A 10,000-nucleotide genomic window follows, 5' to 3' on the forward strand; every position below is an offset into this window, starting at 1 on the left:
ATTTTTTATTTTTTACCTTGATATATATATATTATATATATATAGTTAATCCAAACAAGAAAACACAGAAAAAAAACAGAAAAAAACACTGCAACGCGAGGACGTGGAACAATTAAAGTATTATTTGACGCTCAGGAAAGAAGGGAAGGAGGGTTTAACGTTTCGAGCGGAGCTCTTCGTCGGAAACAAGGAGAAGGAAAGATCCCGAGAAGGGAATACATAGGAAATATATATATATATATATATATATATATATATATATATATGGTTAAGGACTATGTCAAATCTTCATTAAAGGCCTGTGATATGCAGGAGACTGACTGGGAGAGCAATGTCTGTCATCCTCATAGATGGAGGAAGCTGGTTAAGGAAGGGGTCGACATTTTTGAGAGAGCACGTGTTCTGCATGAAGAACTTAAGCGAGCTGCTCGAAAGCAGTGAAAGGAGAAAGCTTGGTTTGCAATATTTGCAGTCGTATGTGCTTGTCAAGAGCAAGGCTCATTAGCCACCAACGGAGCCACAAATGCAAAATATAAGATAGTCCTTGAGTGCTCAATGTTCCTGAAGGTCAGCAATGGTCTTCCTCGATCACGAGTGAACGGCCATCATATATATATATATATATATATATATATATATATATATATATATATATATATATATGCATATATGTTCATCATATTCTGTTGCATATGTCAGCATAATTGTCGTGTGCGTGCACGTGTGTGCGCGTCCGCGTGCATCAACTAAATGATTACTTATAACTCTATATCATTGCACGAGGATCTCGTTCTCGATAGTGTTGTAAATGTTTAGTTTAACTTCTATTCGAATTATAAATACTGACAAATACTTCGTAAATGGAATCTGTATGGAAGTCCATCAGCTTGATTCATCTATGCAGCTAGCATGAAAATTCCTAATTCGAACACAAATAATATATATGCGCTAGTATGAACTGTTATCTAGTTGGGACAATATCCAGTCTACCTGCACTCGTAAGGAATATGAAAGTACGCAAGGAAAAGCCCTGCAGAAAACGAGTTCCTAAGTGCCACCCGAGTTTATGAATGCTGCATCTTAAGAAAGTAATATAAACCATTTGTTGGCTTTGAAAGAAATAGCACATCCCATGGACCCTGGAACTAAAATATAAGAAGAATATAACATGTCAGCGGTATTTACACTCTCCGTATATCCATATATACATACGTACACACATAGATAAATATAAATAAATATGCATATGTGTATATATATATATATATGCATATATATATATATATATATATATATATATACATATATATATTAAGGTATGTAGAAAAATACAACATGGACAAGAACGTATAACTCTTAGAAGACGATACAATAACATGGACAGGACATTCGAACCCCTCAGTCTTCAGTCAAGAACCGGATCATCGTAGTAATTTCGGCTGATATATATGTTTGTATGTATGTGTATGTGTGTACTGTGTGTTTTGTCCCTCTATCTCTCTCTCTCTATATATATATATGTGTGTGTGTGTGTGTGTGTAAATGTGAGATCTGTCTGTACTTACGAATTTAATAGTATGTTTTATTGCCAAAGACAAGTGCATGAATTTATCTACGGTAAATAATTTGAATTCATTCTGTATTTTCCTGTTTGATTCCGGTGAGTGTATGAATATTTAGTTACGTTAATGCATAACATAAAAGAAAAGAAATACAATTTATCAGCGCTGCATACATTTTGTATCGCCGATTTTCATTACTTACACTGGACCCGATTGAGACAACACAATGATTAACTACAGTTGTCCATACAGTCATGTATATTTATCTAGAACTTCAGAGAACAATGTGATCATTACATTTTACGCAGGATTTAATAGAGAATAGGTTGTTTTTTCTAGTAAACCTCCCCTGTAATTTGAGGCTTTATTTGTTGACAGAATTTAATATTTAAGTTTTCCAGTGCAGCAGCTACATCGGTCTGGAAACTTATTCCAAAACGAATGCTTATTGCTCCACCACACTTTCATTGTAATGTCTTATTTGTTAGTTATAACACACATGTGAGTGAGAACACTTTGAGATATTTTTGGTATCTAACATATGTCAGATACTGCGAGCGCTGCTTCTGATTGGTCAATCTATGGTGATGACCCGAGATCACGGTTACAGCGCTGCCTCTGATTGGTCAATCCATGATGACGACCTGAGGTCACGGTGACGGCACTACTTTTGTCATTCATAAGTTACAGCTAAACGTGAAGAATTTAGTTATTGTGTAAATAAAATATGGTCGTTTATTCGTATGTAATAAATAAAATACCAAACTCATTCCCTATGGATACCGTATTTATTACAACTCGTGGCTTGCAAACGTATCTAAGTCGCTTTCGCTCGTTAGATACGATTACAAGCCACTCGTTGTAATAAATACGGTATCCATAGGGAACTCGTTTGGTATTCTCTATGTATCCCACACTTGAAGTTTTACCATTCGAATGAATTCAAATAGAACTCGTTCTGCAAATTCATTCCGAATGCCAGAAGTAAATTTCCACTGGAAGAAACGCAACAATTATATTTTAGTGTGTTCTGTTACAGAAGAGAATTTATTTCATGAAAACTGCTATAATTTGTTTGTATTAAGACTTGCCTTGTGTAATTGATATTTATCTCTTTATAGCCCACAGGGGGCTAAACAAAGAGGGAACAAACAAGGAAAAAGGGATTAAGTCGATTTTATCGATCCCAGTGCGTAACTGGTATTTATTTGATCGACCCCGAAAGGATGAAAGGCAAAGTCGACATTTGCGGAATTTGAATTCAGAAACTAAAGGCAGACGAAATACCTATTTCTTTACTGCCCACAAGGGGTTAAACATAGAGGGAACAAACAAGGACAGACAAACAGATTAAGTCGATTATATCGACCCCAGTGCGTAACTGGTACTTAATTTATCGACCCCGAAAGGATGAAAGGCAAAGTCGACCTCGGCGGAATTTGAACTCAGAACGTAAAAGCAGACGAAATACCCCTAAGCATTTCGCCCGGTGTGCTAACGTTTCTGCCAGCTTGCCGCTCTTTTGTGTAATTGATACTGTTATCGTAGTTGCTGCTATTGAAGTTATTGTTGTTTTTGGAGTTGCAGCTGTAGTTTAATAAATTTTAACAAAGATCGAACAAATCTGTGATCAAAAACGTTCTACCGCCATGTTGTGATTTATAGAGCTGGAAGAGTGAGTGAGGGAACTACGTTAAGTAACATGTGAGCGTCTCCTGGAACACAGGCGCTAGTGCAAAGTTGGATCAGCAAGCAAGGTCATTGTATGTATATATGTATATATGTATGTATGTACATATGTATATATGTATGTATGTATGTATATATGTATGTATGTACATATGTATATATGTATGTATGTATATATGTATATATGTATATATGTATGTATGTATATATGTATATATGTATGTATGTATGTATATATGTATGTATGTACATATGTATATATGTATGTATATATGTATGTATGTACATATGTATATATGTATGTATGTATGTATATATGTATATATGTATGTATGTATATATGTATATAGGTATGTATGTTTGAAGGTAGCACGGCCCCTACCCACTTCTGCCCCACCTGTGGGAGGGGCTTCCTTGCCCGGATTGGCCTCACCAGCCACCTCAGGTCTCATGGCGGCAGTTCCATCAGATGATGTCAGTTGGTCATCTTCGAACCGAAGGACGAACATTATTATTATATAGGTATGTATGTTTGAAGGTATGTATGTATAAATGTATATATGTATGTATGTACTTATTTATATATGTTTGACATTAAAATTCATCCTGTATTGATGCATCAATTCACGAGTTCTAGAGTTGTGCGAAGCGTGTGGTTGCAGACTATTTATCATTACGCTCAGGTCCGCTCCGAACCGGAACATTAGTATCTCTCAGAATCTCTTCTATGGGTTTAACAGACTTCTCAGAGGCAGAGGAGGTTTGCCTTGATTTTGCCGAAACCCTGGGGAAGGCAAATCTTGTGAGAGAACGATACTCTGCCATAATAGTGTCAAAAGATTATATATATATATATATATATATATAATATATATATATACGGGGTGGCCCAAAAGTAAGTTTTCAGTTATTCAACTATCTCTTTCGCATTCATATATTTACAGTTTAGATCTTAATTATAAAAATATATGAAACTATTATTCTATGCTAATTTAGTTAATTATTTTAAAGGTCCCTTTTCAGTTTGTAAGATAGAAATTTAAATGCAATAAAATGTTTAAAGTGCCTACGTGACAACTGTAAGCCTACATTTGGGCCACCCCACCTCTCTCTCTCTCTCTATATATATATATATATGTGTGTGTATATATATATATACTCGTGTGTGTATGTTATGTGTGCATGTGTTTATGTATACCTATATGTATATATATATATATATATATATATATATATATATATATATATATATATATACAGAAAATAGTAAAAAGTGAAAAAACTACGGAAGGCTTGTTTTAAAAGTTTAAAAAATATATATTTGAGTCATTATGTCAGAAGAATGTTATAAATTTTTTTCATAGGTGTGACATAGTTTTTTAAGGAATTACCGGTTTCGTGTTAACTTTTCAAATTTCTCAAAACATCGTGTTATGACTTCGTTATGACTTCATAACGAAGTCATAACACGATGTTTTGAGAAATTTGAAAAGTTAACACGAAACCGGTAATTCCTTAAAAAACTATGTCACACCTATGAAAAAATTTTATAACATTCTTCTGACATAATGACTCAAATATATATTTTTTAAACTTTTAAAACAAGCCTTCCGTAGTTTTTTCACTTTTTACTATTTTCTATATATTCAACCACGTGCTTTCACACACCAACTTTCTCACCTATATATATACACTTTATTTAAAGCAGCAGAAAAATCAACAAAACCTGTTACTCTGAGTTTCCCGTTGCCGTTCCTCAGTGTAACAGGTTTTGTTGAATTTTCTGCTGCTTTAAATAAAGCATATTACTCTACCTCTGGTATTTGAGTACTCTTTTTTCCACCTTGTTTCACATTTATGTGTTTACTCCGGTATATATATATATATATATAGGTATACATAAACACATGCACACATAAACATATGTCGCGTCTTGTCCTTACCCTCCACGCTGAGTAGATTAATCAGGGACAACTGAAGAAGGGGAATATTCTTTATGTTGTATGTCTCGTTTCTCTGTTTTTCGTTGTTTGAAAAAAAGTTCGTTTCTATGTATTTGTTTTTATGTTTTCGTTTCTCATCGTGTTCAACGTTTATTTTTTATGTCCTGTACCCATATATGCATGTATATATACATATATAAGTAGGCATTTACTTATATGTATGTATATATGCATATATTTATATATTATTTATATTATTTTTTTTTCTCTAGTTTCAGCTCAGAGCTGCGGCCATGCTGATGCACCGCTGTTTTTTATTATATGTGTACGCACACACACACACACACACACACACCACACACACACACACACACGTATATATATATATATATATATATATATATATATATATATATGCAGACGCGCACTCACACATATATGTATATATCTATATATCTATATATATGCCTGTATATATAGATATACACGCGCACACACAAGGTATAAGACATTTGTGATTTATATATTATATGGTTACATTCTGAATGCCACCCGTAAGTAATACTAATCAAAATCCTTCCCCGTCCATTACCGCATCATTACTGAGTAAAATATATAGAAACCGATATTGAAAAGACATGTGCAGGAAATACACTTTTTAATATGCTTTCAGGATTCTGGATGACATTATCAAAGTAAGGAATGGTATTGATTCAATATACGTCTTGTGTTTATCTAGATTTTAAAATCCTAATATTTATTTTTAGACTAATTGAAGGTTGTGCATTTGCGTTAGTCTTCTTATGTATTTAGACTGTAAATAAAATTAGCGAAGAGGCTTTGACAAAGGCTAAAGATGGCAGCTGAATTTTCTCCAAACAATCCTTACGTTATTAAAGAATGTAGAAATACGGTTTGATGGTATAATCTGAGATGTATAATATTTATGATGTAATTTAATTGAACGGTCACCATTGGAAGGATTTCACTGATCTGTTTGCTTATTCATAGTGAAAATCTGCCTCAAACAACTGCAACTGTTAAGTCTGTTTCCTAAGTGGATGATTTGCACATATAGGAAAAGATAAAATGCAAAGTTGACTACGGCGGGATTTGAACCCCGAACGTAAAGGCGAACGCCCAACAGATTCGCACGAATACATTGTAGTCAGTGTTTGGATTCCCGCTGTTCATCGTGTCTGTGATAATCAGTAAGCAACCGCAGGCAATATGTTTGCTGGTGGTGAGTTGGCAGAATAGTTCGCACGCCGGGCAAAATGCTTAGCGGTATTTCGGCTGCCGCTACGTTCTGAGTTCAAATTCCGCCGAGGTCGACTTTGCCTTTCATCCTTTCGGGGTCGATAAATTAAGTACCAGTTACGCACTGGGGTCGATGTAATCGACTTAATACCTATGTCTGTCCTTGTTTGTCCCCTCTGTGTTTAGCCCCTTGTGGGTAATAAAGAAATAGGTATTTCGGCTGTCGTTACGTTCTGAGTTCAAATTCCGCCGAGGTCGACTTTGCCTTAAATCCTTTCGGGGTCGATAAATTAAGCACCAGTTATGCACTGGGGTCGAAGTAAACGCCTTAAAACCTATGTCTGTCCATGTTTGTCCCCTCTATGTTTAGCCCCTTGTGGGTAATAAAGAAATAGGTATTCCATCTGTCTTAATGCTTTGAGATTAAATTACACCGAGGTCGACTTCACCTTTTATACTCCACGAAACCGCTGGCCTTGTGCCAAAATTTGAAAGCAACCTTTTTTCTGAAGTTATAAACAAGAACATTGCTCTTGTTAGATTGATCATTGCAGTGTACCTTCGTCTGGTGAAACCCAATTCTGTTGAAACACCGGGTGCGCCAGTGTTGTTAGAGAATCGAGTATTTTATGAACTCAGTCTCTTCTGAAGAAGAGGTTGTTCTCTTCTGACAAAACTCATCAGCAATTAGCGTATTCACGCGTGAATCTGTCGGATGGTATTAAAAATAAATTCGCAAATCATAGTTATGCTTCTCGCTTTTACCAATAATATGATGATTTATTAGATATAATGATTATAAAATTGAAGTTACGTGCGTTTCACAAGGCCGGCTGGTTATTAAATAGAAGGAACACTATTAAATATCTCCTTGTTTTGTTACATTAAAAGAGCTTCGTTTATAAGCAAGGGTTAACGCATCTAAAATCGTGTTTTCTTTATAATGTCTATTCGTTTTTGTAGCTGGAAGAGTACTTCTGTTATGTAGTTCTATTGTTTCCGGACTTCTTTTTTTTAATTTGTTAGGTGTATAGTCCAGAGTATTTTAAGAAAATGCCTATAGGTATCGAAACAGCTGCATTAGGCTTATAACTTATATGCAATTAGCCGTATGCGATAGATAAAAAGTGGACTGAAATTTAGGAAGATTGCAAATGCATTAAAAAGTAAGAGTCTTAGACGTTGTAGATTCAGCCCCAAATCTCAACCAGAATGTTCTTCATCAGCTGAAGACAAGAGACTTTAAAAGGTGGGAGCGAAACCTGAAAAGGTGAAGAATACCTTCAAGAGAAGTTAGGTTTGTCAAGATAGAAACAGAATACATTATTGGCCTACCTCATCAGCAACAAAAAGAGAACACACACACACGTATATACACACGACGGGCTTCCTTCAGTTTCCCTCAAATAAATCCACATACAAGGCTTTGGTCGGTCCGAGGCTATAGTAGAAGACACTTGTCCAACGTGCCATGCAGTGAGACTGAACCCGAAACCATGTGGGTGGGAAACAAGCTTCTTATGACACACCCAAATCTGTGCCCCTCTGTAAATGAAACTGATGACGGCAAATTTTCCTTGGAAATCTTATTAAATATGGTCCCCTATTAAAGCAAGAATTTAAATAAGATGAAACTTCGTATCAGTCGAGTGCAATATGGAATATAGTGAACCTTGGCCGTATGGTCACACGTGTGGACTTGCTTTATATATTTTTTTTAATACGGTTACATAGAAGGAATTTTAAATATGGTGTGAGTGAATTTAAATCTGGCGATACATTGATGTAATCATACGCTCCGTTGGCTTCAATTTAAAATATAATATCAATATCGCCATTAAAAGTCTCAACGGTTATGCAAAGCACAGATGCTGATAGAGCATTTGATGCGTAAAAACAAATAGTATAATGAAGTCTGTCCCTAAGTAACGTGGTGAGACTAGAAGTTTTAAATTAATTAAAATTTTACCCATAATTACTATGAAAAAATGCCATTATCTTGCTGTATAAATCAGGAATTTAAATTATATAACATCACCAGAAACGCTATAGAATTTACTGGACTACAAAATGCCGAGAAAGACTTCCAACTGGAAATCAATAGAAAGACGCTAAAACTTAGGCAGAGACAAAATACCAGAGGAACACAAGAGTCAATGACAAAGAGTTGCTTTTTGAAACAGATGATTATGTTCGAATATATCGCTGTCATTGAACCATCGGGAGGTGGAGGTCATATGACTCGGAACAGGATGAGGAGATTTCAAATCATTGGAATCAAATTCAGTCTCTTGAAGTCTCTAGTTTGGCCTCCTGGTTTATTGTGCGGATGTGAAAGCTGCAGACGCAAAGCATTCGAAAGAGCATGCTATCGAAGAATATTGATTATCAGCTAAACTGGAAATCAAACAAACGTTTAAGTACTTGTGGAAAGGGGGGGAACAAGTAGAATTTTTGCTAAACATGTGGAACAGAAAGCTGCAATTTCAGGGTGGGGGGGGCGGCTAGACCATTAGCATGAACGTCTTGAGAGGAGAGTCAATGTGAAACAAGGAATGGGCTGAAAAGACGCCGGTGGGGGGACCAGACGGTCTCTTTCCGAATGTACACATATGGCCAGAGGCAGGAATTGGTGGATGATGGGGATGATGCATATGTGTCTACGGCTCCCGACTCTTATTTACTTATATACTTGAGAAAGGGCTATGTGAATACTCCCTTTGCGATACGTTTAAACACGAACTGTATCAATCTACTAAAAAGCAAGAGGGGGAGACACAGGGGGAAAGATACAAAGATACAGAAGAAATCTCTCTCCTATCATCTTGTGGACGATATACACACACATATATATTATAAATATATATATATATATATATATATATATATAAACTTACAATGAGGGACTCCACCTGAAACTTTTTGAAACGGAAACTGCACTCAAACTTTCCTGAGAAGGAGAGGGCAGAGAGAGAAGCCAGGGCCATAGAGAATATTAAAACAACCCCTAAAGCCTTCTTTAAATTTGCGAAAGAAACCACCTCGGTACATGCAAGATTGGCCCACTCTTTGATAAAAAGGGCTCTTTAACTGAGGACCCCCAAGGGATAAGTGAAATACTAAAGGAACAGTATAAAAGTGTGTTCACATCCCCTCTGGGGCACATGCAAATCACAAACCCAGAAGTTTTCTTTGATGCCACAACACTCCAAAACCAAAAACAACCATCGACCACATAGACATAACAGAGAGGGATGTAATATCTGCCATAGAAGAAATGAGAATAAACTCAGCTGCTGGACCAGATGGATTCCCAGCAGTCCTCTAAAAACATGCAGGCATGCCCTAGCGGGACCACTGAAGAAGCTCTTCAGTGGTTCCTTGGCTAACGGTAAACTGCCCAGGGCGCTAAAAGAAGGCACCATATGCCCTATCCACAAAGGAGGGAGTAGAGCAGAGGCCAAAAACTACAGGCCAGTCTCCCTGACGTCACACATAAGTAAGGTCATGGAACGAATCATCAGAAAAAAACTGATCACGTTCCTC

This window comes from Octopus sinensis, linkage group LG22 (assembly GCF_006345805.1).
Source record: "Octopus sinensis linkage group LG22, ASM634580v1, whole genome shotgun sequence".
Classification (NCBI taxonomy): Eukaryota; Metazoa; Mollusca; class Cephalopoda; order Octopoda; family Octopodidae; genus Octopus; species Octopus sinensis.